Source organism: Protopterus annectens, chromosome 10.part0, assembly GCF_019279795.1.
Source record: "Protopterus annectens isolate FY-2018-M chromosome 10.part0, PAN1.0, whole genome shotgun sequence".
NCBI lineage: Eukaryota > Metazoa > Chordata > Ceratodontiformes > Protopteridae > Protopterus > Protopterus annectens.
The window spans coordinates 309,881,587-309,894,617 of NC_056744.1; positions in this window are offsets into that span (position 1 = coordinate 309,881,587).

Sequence of the window (13,031 nt, forward strand, 5' to 3'; positions counted from 1 at the left end):
AGTAAAAGAACTAACGGCCAGTAATGCTGCGTAGTGACATAGCTTCTGCCTCCAGGTAAGTAAAAGAACTAACGGCCAGTAATGCTGCGTGGTGACATAGCTTCTGCCTCCAGGTAAGTAAAAGAACTAACGGCCATAATGCTGCGTAGTGACATAGCTTCTGCCTCCAGGTAAGTAAAAGAACTAACGGCCAGTAATGCTGCGTAGTGACATAGCTTCTGCCTCCAGGTAAGTAAAAAGAACTAACGGGCCCATAATGCTGCGTAGTGACATAGCTTCTGCCTCCAGGTAAGTAAAAAGAACTAACGGCCAGTAATGCTGCGTAGTGACATAGCTTCTGCCTCCAGGTAAGTAAAAAGAACTAACGGCCAGTAATGCTGCGTAGTGACATAGCTTCTGCCTCCAGGTAAGTAAAAAGAACTAACGGCCAGTAATGCTGCGTAGTGACATAGCTTCTGCCTCCAGGTAAGTAAAAAGAACTAACGGGCCCATAATGCTGCGTAGTGACATAGCTTCTGTCTCCAGGTAAGTAAAAAGAACTAACGGGCCCATAATGCTGCGTAGTGACATAGCTTCTGCCTCCAGGTAAGTAAAAAGAACTAACGGGCCCATAATGCTGCGTAGTGACATAGCTTCTGCCTCCAGGTAAGTAAAAAGAACTAACGGCCAGTAATGCTGCGTAGTGACATAGCTTCTGCCTCCAGGTAAGTAAAAAGAACTAACGGGCCCATAATGCTGCGTAGTGACATAGCTTCTGCCTCCAGGTAAGTAAAAAGAACTAACGGCCAGTAATGCTGCGTAGTGACATAGCTTCTGCCTCCAGGTAAGTAAAAAGAACTAACGGCCAGTAATGCTGCGTAGTGACATAGCTTCTGCCTCCAGGTAAGTAAAAAGAACTAACGGCCAGTAATGCAGCGTAGTGACATAGCTTCTGCCTCCAGGTAAGTAAAAAGAACTAACGGCCAGTAATGCTGCGTAGTGACATAGCTTCTGCCTCCAGGTAAGTAAAAAGAACTAACGGGCCCATAATGCTGCGTAGTGACATAGCTTCTGCCTCCAGGTAAGTAAAAAGAACTAACGGGCCCATAATGCTGCGTAGTGACATAGCTTCTGCCTCCAGGTAAGTAAAAAGAACTAACGGCCAGTAATGCTGCGTAGTGACATAGCTTCTGCCTCCAGGTAAGTAAAAAGAACTAACGGCCAGTAATGCTGCGTAGTGACATAGCTTCTGCCTCCAGGTAAGTAAAAAGAACTAACGGGCCCATAATGCTGCGTAGTGACATAGCTTCTGCCTCCAGGTAAGTAAAAAGAACTAAGGGCCAGTAATGCTGCGTAGTGACATAGCTTCTGCCTCCAGGTAAGTAAAAAGAACTAACGGGCCCATAATGCTGCGTAGTGACATAGCTTCTGCCTCCAGGTAAGTAAAAAGAACTAACGGCCAGTAATGCTGCGTAGTGACATAGCTTCTGCCTCCAGGTAAGTAAAAAGAACTAACGGCCAGTAATGCTGCGTAGTGACATAGCTTCTGCCTCCAGGTAAGTAAAAAGAACTAACAGCCAGTAATGCTGCGTAGTGACATAGCTTCTGCCTCCAGGTAAGTAAAAAGAACTAACGGCCAGTAATGCTGCGTAGTGACATAGCTTCTGCCTCCAGGTAAGTAAAAAGAACTAACGGCCAGTAATGCTGCGTAGTGACATAGCTTCTGCCTCCAGGTAAGTAAAAAGAACTAACGGCCAGTAATGCTGCTTAGCGGCATAGCTTCTGCCTCCAGGTAAGTAAAAAGAACTAACGACCAGTAATGCTGCGTAGTGACATAGCTTCTGCCTCCAGGTAAGTAAAAAGAACTAACGGCCAGTAATGCTGCGTAGTGACATAGCTTCTGCCTCCAGGTAAGTAAAAAGAACTAACGGCCAGTAATGCTGCTTAGCGGCATAGCTTCTGCCTCCAGGTAAGTAAAAAGAACTAACGGCCAGTAATGCTGCTTAGCGGCATAGCTTCTGCCTCCAGGTAAGTAAAAAGAACTAACGGCCAGTAATGCTGCGTAGTGACATAGCTTCTGCCTCCAGGTAAGTAAAAAGAACTAACGGCCAGTAATGCTGCGTAGTGACATAGCTTCTGCCTCCAGGTAAGTAAAAGAACTAACGGCCAGTAATGCTGCGAGTGACATAGCTTCTGCCTCCAGGTAAGTAAAAGAACTAACGGCCAGTAATGCTGCGTAGTGACATAGCTTCTGCCTCCAGGTAAGTAAAAAGAACTAACGGCCAGTAATGCTGCGTAGTGACATAGCTTCTGCCTCCAGGTAAGTAAAAAGAACTAACGGCCAGTAATGCTGCTTAGCGCCATAGCTTCTGCCTCCAGGTAAGTAAAAAGAACTAACGGGCCCATAATGCTGCGTAGTGACATAGCTTCTGCCTCCAGGTAAGTAAAAAGAACTAACGGGCCCATAATGCTGCGTAGTGACATAGCTTCTGCCTCCAGGTAAGTAAAAAGAACTAACGGGCCCATAATGCTGCGTAGTGACATAGCTTCTGCCTCCAGGTAAGTAAAAAGAACTAACGGCCAGTAATGCTGCGTAGTGACATAGCTTCTGCCTCCAGGTAAGTAAAAAGAACTAACGGCCAGTAATGCTGCGTGGTGACATAGCTTCTGCCTCCAGGTAAGTAAAAGAACTAACGCCAGTAATGCTGCGTAGTGACATAGCTTCTGCCTCCAGGTAAGTAAAAGAACTAACGGGCCCATAATGCTGCGAGTGACATAGCTTCTGCCTCCAGGTAAGTAAAAAGAACTAACGGCCAGTAATGCTGCGTAGTGACATAGCTTCTGCCTCCAGGTAAGTAAAAAGAACTAACGGCCAGTAATGCTGCGTAGTGACATAGCTTCTGCCTCCAGGTAAGTAAAAAGAACTAACGGGCCCATAATGCTGCGTAGTGACATAGCTTCTGCCTCCAGGTAAGTAAAAAGAACTAACGGCCAGTAATGCTGCGTAGTGACATAGCTTCTGCCTCCAGGTAAGTAAAAAGAACTAACGGCCAGTAATGCTGCGTAGTGACATAGCTCTGTATTTTATCTGCTGCAAGTTCGATAACTGTAGTTTATTTGCTGCAAGTTGACAAAGTGTGTACTTATTTATGAAGTTGCTGTGTCTAACAAGAACTGTAGTATTTTTATCTTCTGCAGAGTCTGAGAACTGTGTAATATTTGATATTTTAATAGGCCGTTAATTTATCTTTGTGTCTCTCTAACTGCTGCAAAGTCCAAGAACTGTATTATTTGGCTTCTGTATTAATGGCTGCCTGCTGCAAAGTAAGTCTGCTGCTTAGGTTGGTCTAAGTCCGTGAACTGCTGCAAAGTTTAGCTGCCATTAATGGATGTGTGATCTGCTGGCAAAGTGTGCATGTTTAGTAGCTTCTGCATTTTAACTGCTGTAAAGGGACATTAGTGGCTGGCTTAAGTTTAATGGCTTCTGTAGGCAAAGTGTGTGTGTTTAGTGGCTTCTGTATTTGCACTGCTGCTGCAAAGTTGGACAACTGCTTCTGTACATTAAATTTATCTCTGTGTGTCTGTGTATTTAACTGCTGCAAAGTCTGACAGGCCATGCTGCAAAGTGCAAGTCCAAGATATTGTAGTGTTGCTTAAGGTCCATTTAACATCTGTTAATGGTGCTGGAAAGCAAGTCCAAAAACGTAACTGCTGCCAAGTAAGTTTGATATCTTAACGGAGCTTCATTGCTGTGTGCAAAGTAAGCCCAAGATCTTAACAGCTTCTATTTTAACTGAAGGTGTGTGTGTGTGTGTGTGTGTGTGTGTGTGTGTGTGTGTGAGATTCGTGAACTTAACTGCTGCCAAGTAAGTCAGAGATCTTAACGGAGCTTCTTTATTTCAATTGCTGTGTGCAAAGTAAGCCCGAGGTGTGTTTGTGTGTGTGTTTATTTCACTAAATAATAAGTTTCAGTCTTCCTGTCTTCAAGAAATGCATAGTAACAAAACATTTTATTCTAGCAACGTTTCTAAGATTATACAAGCGATGTCCCTGGTTTTAGACCTTTGTTTCCCTCCCCCAATAAATGTTTGTTTTTTCCAGATTTCTTGTGCTGCATAGCTCTTCGGGGGGGGTGAGTTTAGTGCTGCTTATGTCAAGTCTGTGTTGTTAGTAGCACAACAGGTAGAATACTTGCTTTTGATACAGAAGACTGTTTTTTTTACTCCCACAGTATGTAGATGGATTGCTGATACTGTACTGTGTTGTACTTTTAAAGAGGGTGGATGCTGTAGTCCTGAGAAGTCCTCTTTGGCGGAGATGTGTAGTAACTATAAACATATCAGTTTGCCATCCACTCCCTATTGCAATATTGCTAGCTTATTTTTTTAATGTGACATAGGCAATTTATTCCTCAAGAGCAACAGTCACTTTATTTGTAGATGAAACAATGAAATATAAAATTGTTTGCTAGCAGCAACCTCTTCATTAGTTACATATCTCTTTAATGTGGAATTCTTTAGATGACTTTACTTCTGCAGAGATTGTGCATATTTACTGACACTGGTGAATTGTAGAAGTTTGAGTAGACTGTTATGAGAGAAATGTTCTGAATTGGCAGTTTTGTTATTATTGCTTCATGCATTTTGCTTCATTGCATACTGGACAAATGTTCAAAACAATAAACTTAAAACGTGTCCTAACAAGTGTGCTGTAATCAGGAAGGTGCATCAAAGAGCACATGTCCCAGGGGCCTATGATTTGAAAACAGCTCAAAGGTAATCTTTATCTGCCACTGACCAGATGCATTTTCTTTGAATGTGGGTTTCAGTGCTGTTAGTGTTTCAATGAATGTGAGTTTACTTTCAAGAGCAGAAAAGTTTTAATGCTAAGTCTAGATTCATTGTGAGAGTGTATTGCTTTGTTTAGCAGATGACATCTATTAGTGTTTGTGCCATAAAATGTGAAATAAAATGTTTTAAATTAAATCAAAATTATTGTATAAGTAAAGCAATATGAACATTACAGTGTTTATGGTAAATGGGCAAAATAGCCAAGTAATGGGACATTGGAATGGCTGCAGGGGGGAGAACTGTGTATGGGGGGTCCCATTTGACCAAGATTTTGTGAGGGGGAAGGGGCGACAAACTCAAAGACAGACCCAGGTGACACAAACTCTAGCTACACCACTGATCAGTAGGCCATGGAGAATTGACTTTTGGAGGTCCTAGCAAACTATAATATTCTTTTGCTAAGATTAGAATATTGCCTACCATTAAATGCCTTACTTTTACCACAAAACCCACATACTGCAAGTCACCAAAAACAAAATCCTAATGTTCATCTTCTCCCTTCCTAGTTAACATCATTGCTACACATTTAAAAAAAAATGGTTACCATTTAATACAGGGTCCAAGGCCATATTTTGGTTGGCTGTTCTTCGGTTTGCATTCGAAAGTTGGTATCCCAAAATTCCATCAGAATGGGTGGAGTTGCATAATTATGTATGTAAATTTTATATTAATCAGCATACAGATTTGTGCTTATTTTTCATGGGCCTTTGTCCAGATTTTTGATCTTTCCAGGCTGAGAGGTATGCTCATGTTTACTGACAAACACTTAATTTTGAAACAGACAAATGTAGTATGTGAGATGTGATTACATGATGTCACTCTAGGCAAGAGTATCATATACAGACACAAAAAATGCAAAGCAGGTTGTCAGTGCCACACGCAAAACACTCACCACACTTACTATAGACCAGACACACAAACTCACATATGTGGAGTTGCTCATATACAGCTTACCCAAACCTCAGAAACTGCATGCACACAAACAAGGCAACTCCTACCACAACACACAAAACTACATCTCATACTGTCTCAATTACCAAGCCCATAAGGCATAACACCACTCAACCCAATATTTTGGACATAGGAGACTCCATTGTGAGACACACCGTGTCCCCCTTGCCAGGCTGAATAAGGTGATGGTTACATTTGCCAGTTCATGTAAGCACTTAGATCACTAAACCACAAGTACCAGTATGACTCATAGTCCATGTGGGCATAAATGACCTGAGACGTACCTTTCCTGGACTACATGAAGAGAGACAGGATTGAGTTTTCAGAATGTGTCCCAGGTGGGTATGCGCCAAGCACTGAGTATCATTCTACCTTGTCCAAGGATGATGCCAACAAAAAATTATTGACTTTAATAATTTGCTTAGCTACTAGTGTCACTCCAAGGGGGTCCAGTGTTTGTCAGCCTTGAAGAACATCCCAGGGTGAACCTGAAATTGGCCCATATTGATCAGTCCACTACCCCAGTAAACAAATGTAAATAAACATGATTGACAGGCTACACTACTTTGGCAGGGATAGTCTTCACCTGTCACCTCTAGGCTTTTGGATATTGGCCAAAACATTATCCACCCCCTATAGTGCCTTTTTTAAGCATTGCTAAACAGATAAACCTTCCACCATAGCAAAATCTACTCAATATAACTAAAGGTATTACAGCTCAGTGCTAGGAGTCTCAACAAGAAACTATGCTCTCTGGAAGCACTCCTTACCCTGGAGAATGCTGATATCTGCGCAGTTACTGAAACATGGTTCAAAGCCGCAGAAGGCACCTGGCAATGCAAGGCTATAATGCGTTTCACACATTCTGACCAGCTACTGTATATGGAAGGACAAAAGGTGAAGGAGTATTCATCTACATAAAAGATAAGCACAACATAAAACTAATCAAACAATATTACACACCTGAGCTACTCTATGTCCAACTAACCACAGGAAAAATCCCTCACCATATCCTTGCTAGCTACAGATCCTCCACCATGAACAAGGGAAACTATACCTCATACCTGAATTTACTAGAATCACTAACCATTCCGCAATATATTATGCTCATGGGTGACTTCAACTACTTTTCCATTAACTGGGAAGCATATGTGGCCACTAACATAGAGGATTAAAGATTTCTAGACTTTGTCAATGCAAATCTCCTGGAGCAACTAGTTTGCACTCACACTAGGGGTACAAGTATCCTAGACCTGATACTCCCAAATATGGGAGAATGTTACATCCCCCATGCATAATGTCTCACTGGTTAGATTGGATCACAAAATGGTTGCCTTTGAAATAAATATAAAACTAGACCCACCCCATCTAACTCCAAAACCTTTAAGAACTTATTTAAGATAAACTGCCTCCTATTATATGATGGCATAGCTAATTTCCAAACTCCCCCAAAAACAGAAAACATAGAAGCCTATGTGGAGGTGTACACAAAAGCACTGTACAACTATATAAAGCACTGCATAGAAACAGCAGTACCAGACCTGGAATAAGCCTAGGACAAACTGCAAAAACAAGCTATCCTGGTGGATCCCTGGTTTAAATAGGTTGTACAACATAAGAAAGTCCTGTCTAGAAGTAAGAGAGAACATGCACAACAGAGCAAAAACTCCATCATTAGTCTAAACAAGCAAATGAGGGGACTAGTCGAGTCTTCAAAAGCAAATTTTGAAGTAAAAATAACCTCCTAAGCAAAGGATAACCATAAGGCATTTTTAGTTATGTCCACAATCTTAAGAGCATGACCCAACAATGTGCAGAGTTAGTTGTTGACTGCACCACCTATACCCAGCCAGAAGATAATAGCGAATATGCTGACTGATAAATTCAGCTCAAATTTCACCTCCTTATCACCTCAGGTTCACCCCAAGAAATACGCTTCACCACTCCTCTAGCACTTATCATAAAAGAACAGTTTGCCACTGTGGTCTCTAAAGCTAACAACACTGCTTCCATAGGTCCCAACAATATCCCAGGATGCCACTTAAATAGCTTGAAACAACCTATGAGACCCACTAGGATCTCTATTTAATTACAGCCTCCAGACTGGGGAGTGAGAGAGAGCCATGGTCATCCCTCTGTATAAAGAGGGGCCATCAACAGATCCAGTAAAGTACAGACCCATAAGTTTGACTGGTCTCATATGAAAGACCACGGAAAGAATAATCATGGGCCTCATAAACAATGACCTAGCAAATCTCCTAACACTGACTCTAACCCAGCTTAGTTTCATCAAGGGCAGCTCGTGCCTGCTCTGTCTGGTGGATTACTATGAGAAAGTCTCTTAGGCCATGGATGAGGGTAAATCAGTATATATTGCCTACCTTGACCTGGCTAAGTCATTTGACACAATTCTCCACTCAGGTATAAACTTAACAAAATTGGGCATAAATCCCAATGTCATGAATTGGATAGCCAAATGGCTCACAGACAGTACATTTTGTTAGAGCAGGTTTATCCAGATCCAACAAGAGGCCAGTTACTAGTGGTGTACCACAGGGCTCAGCACTGGGGCCAGACCACTTACTAGTGGTGTAGCACAGGGCTCAGTGCTGGGACCAGACCAGTTACTAGTGGTGTAACACAGGGTTCAGTGCTGGGACCAGACCACTTACTAGTGGTGTAGCACACGGTTCAGTGCTGGGACCAGGCCAGTTACTAGTGGTGTACCACAGGACTCGGTGCTGGGGCCTGGACATTTACTATTGGTGTACCACAGGGCTCAGAGCTGGGGCCTGTCCTATTCAGAATATATTTCTCTGAAGTCAAGACTAATATAGGTGGCCTTTGGCTGAACTAGTTTGCTGATGATGGCAAGTTGAGTCCCCCAATGATGCTAGCTCTCCATCAGAATGGCCTGACTCAGACCAATGATTGGTGCCAGAGCTATGGCCTAAAATTAAATGCAAAAAAATGAATACTTATACCCTTTGATAAGTCAGATATTCCTGCAAATTACAACATTAATAGCAGACCCTAAGGTTGGTTCCAGTGGGGAAAGATGTAAGTACACAGACAGTACCCTGAACTTTGACCACCTTGTGTTCACAGTGGTGAGGAAGTCCTCCTGTGTGGCACTGCTTATAAGTAAGGGCATTGTATTTAGATCCAAAGAGATTATAGTCCCACTGTACTCAGCCCTCATCAAACCAATAATTGAGTACATTGCATCTTTTGGCAAGAACCTGACCAGGTATTTCTAACAACTGAAGCAGGCTCAGAGGTTCCTTAAAAAAAAAAAAAAAAAAAAAAACTATATACATAGTGTAAACATGTCCTATATGGATCGACTAAATGCCCTATCCCTTTACTCTGCCTCCTACCAACTATTAAGGGATGATCTGTTCTTAACCTACAAGGCACTCAAATCCAACCCTGATGGAATTGTTAGACATTCGTAAGACAAACTGCACAAGGAGATATAAACCTGGTCTGTGGTGTGAACAAAACATGGTGGAGAGACAGATGTGTGTCTCAGAGATTACCTGTTCTCTAGAACGGGCTACCTATTCATGAAAGGCAGAACCACCCTGACTGTCTTCAAAAACAGTTTGGGTCAATGGATGGGAAGTCATAAATTTACTCCTGGGGTGGCGCCCATGTTCCTTATGGACAGGGTCAGTCTGTAAAATATTCAAAGGCATATGGACAGACCTGTGTCATTCTCTAACCCTTGGGAATCACTAAGAGGGTAAAATCTGGGTAATAATGGTTAAGCTTGTAAGGGCTAGTCAGCTGTTAGCCTGGTAATCTCCTGTGACCCTATGATGGAGACGTATTAACTAGTATGAAATATCTAGCAATGGAGGGGAGAAAATATAAAGAGTGCAATGAAAAGAAGACATTAGCAAGCATTATTATTATTATTATTATTTGTATTCTAAAAAGAATGAAGTTTTTTGAAAAAGAAAATTCAAAAAGTGGAAGATTTTCAAAATATAAAATTGAGTATAATAGTGTTTGGAAATATGATAAAAACATGTGAAGCTGATTAATGGAATAATATACTGATTTATTTATTTAACTTTTGTTTACCAGGAAAGTCTGACTTGGAATGAAGCTAATTTTCAGCGGAGGCCCAGGGAGAAATGCTCCAGATGCATGTCTTTGTAACATGGGAGGAAACCAGAACACCCAGAGGAAGCCCCCACACACATGCAGGGAGGATATGCAGACTCCACGCAGAAGGCACCCCAGCCAAGAATTGAACCCGAGAACCTCTTGCTGTGAGGCGACAATACTACCGCTGCACAACTGCACCATCTGATGGTAACAGAATGGAGACTGTGGAAAAGATGATGTGATAAATTGTTGCTTAATAAAAATAAGAATGATTAAGATGTGCTGACTGAAATAAAAAGATGGTTGTGGAGAAAATATTGAGGGATCGAATGTAAGATGCTAACATTTGTGAAAGTGGCGATGTAGAATATTGAAAATATTGTAGCAATGTAAATAAATGCAACTGATGTGATTTATTAATTATATAAAATGACCTGCCTACTTCTCAAATAATTGTTTATGTCCACCAATTCAGCAGATGGGACTTGAGTTTAGCATCTTATCCAAAGGATGGGGCACTCAAGAATGCAGCAGCTCCAGTATGCTGCACTGTATGTCAGTATCTGTAAATTAATCCATCTACCTGGTGCGGGAATAGAGCCCATGGCTTTCTGCACCAAATGCTAGCTATTGAGATACAGAAACTGGTTCAGAGTTTTTTCCATGGTGATTAGTGGGATGGTTTCATATGCAGCCTCAGGTCTCTCAGCACCATCACAAGGACCAAAAATATTAGGTACTGGCCATGCCTTCATAGAATTTAGATTATTTCAGAAATGTCTCGTCTGGTGTTTTCAGATTTTGAGCTTCTCCTTGGTTTTTGAGCACTTGAGCTTATGCCTGCTGTTTCCTTTGTCAAATAAACAGGCTTGAATGTCACCACTGGCTCCCAACTTGATGTGTCCCAGTGTGTAATCTCCATGCAGCTTCTGTGTGAAGGACTGGACCATGCAGCTCGCTTGAGCTGATTCAGGGGCTGGACCACCAGAATCATGCATCTGAAAATTGAGATAATAATGTCCCATAGTCCTCTACAGGTCCAGCAGCATTTTGTGCCCCAACACAAGAAGCGACAGAGTCTTCCCATACCAGGTCATGCAGTCCAGGATCAGGATTGCAAATAGGTGTCTACAAGTGTGTTAGCAACTTGAATCATATGCCTAAATGTTTCCTTAGTAGATATGGCCTGATGCCAGTACTGGGCCCCCTTACTGACTTTTCACACCCTTGCACTTCTGGCGGCGTTTCTGCTAAGTAATGGATCCCTGTTGCTGAACCACCAGTCTATGGCCAAAGCATACTTGTCCCACACAAAGTTGTGCACAAGCACGTCTCTAGGGCTAATGGGAAAAGGGGATTCCCACTTTAAGATCCGAAAAAGGAATATGAGGCTGTAATACCCGTGATCTTATCAGGAGTCTGTAGACCTGGCTGCCATAATCTCTGTGTTAAATAAGGGCAGTGACTCTTCCTAGCTCTGCAGCTTTGGAGAGACTTTGAGGATGATGAAGCCTCTACAGAGCAGATTATTGTCCTATTTCTTCCCCTCAGAAACCTTAGAATATACATCTTTGGAAGAAGAAAAAAGGGCCATGGGTCATCCTCACTGCTGCGTAGGTCAGGCTATCTATGCTGTACTTGTAGCCTGGTACCCTAAGGCTGAGCTTCTATGGATTCAGGAAGGTAGGCTGTATTTATAAGATCTATGCACACTGGAGTGAGTCTATGTGATAATACACGTATAATCTTTTTAGTGCAGCATAGAATCCATAGAACACAACACATGGCTACCTAATGATGAGTCTAAAGAGTCTTAAGGTTTACCTTCTATGACATTGAAGCTCAAAGCCCGTAACAGTTTGTCTACAAATTCTATTTTGCTCCAGTAAATGAGACATTGGAGAAGATATCCTCCTTCCCTGAGTCTGTGGTGAAGGGAAGAGGTTAGTGATGTCTACAGCTTGCAAAATGTAATTCCTCCATGCAACCCCCTTTAAATTTGACTGTGCTAATGACTTTTCTAGTGCCAAAGGATCATTCATGTACCTGTACAAACTTGATTTATTGAAGCTGTTTTAACTTGAGGGAATTAGAAACCTTCTCAGGACTTGCTTTAATGCCTTGACTAGGTAGTAGGACCCCTCCTTCCTCATCACATCTATGCATTCCTTATCCAGGCAGTCAAGCCATGGAAAGGAAAGAAGAATCTTCACCAACAGTCTTGCCCCCCCATGCCACAACTAAGACATTTAAGACACTCAGGATGATAACCCCACCAGCCCAACAGTAGTATCTATTTTCTAGGAATGTCTGTGTTGGGAATAGAGCCAGCACAAAGGAACACTGGGTTCTGCACATCAACATGATTTTATCATGTCTTAGAACTTTGGTTCTTCCACAGAGAGGGCTTAGCTAAAAGACCAAATTGTCTTGATGGAGCTCTTGGGAGAGGCCCAAATTGTTCTACTCAGACACACCTTGGAGGTTTGTCTCATTTAAAGTAAATTCAGAAGTAATGTTCCTGCCTTTTACATTTTGTATTTTTTCATGTTCTGAAGAGATGCTCACCTTCCCTTCTTTCATAGCCTTTTGACTTCAACAAGCATCTCCCTTATGCAAGGTTCTAGATAGTGGCTTATCAGGGGTTCATACACCTGCTGTTGTAGTGTGTCTGGATGGGAGTCACTGGATATGATAGATGTATTCTGATACATCACTGGAGTCTTTCATGGAGGGTCTTTTGTTCATTTGGATTAGGTACTACTTTCAGTCCAAAGTGATGTGTATTAAGTCCCCTTTGTGTGTAAACTTCACCAACGTGTTAATTATTGTGACCAAAGCCACGTAGGAGAAGGAGCTCATTATGTTCCACACTTTGAATGGCCTATGGTGGCACTCTTTTATTGTGACCAAAGCCACGTAGGAGAAGGAACTCATTATGTTCCACACTTTGAATAGCCTATGGTGGCACTCTTTTATTGTGACCAAAGCCACGTAGGAGAAGGAGCTCATTATGTTCCACACTTTGAATGGCCTATGGTGGCACTCTTTTATTGTGACCAAAGCCACGTAGGAGAAGGAACTCATTATGTTCCACACTTTGAATAGCCTATGGTGGCACTCTTTTATTGT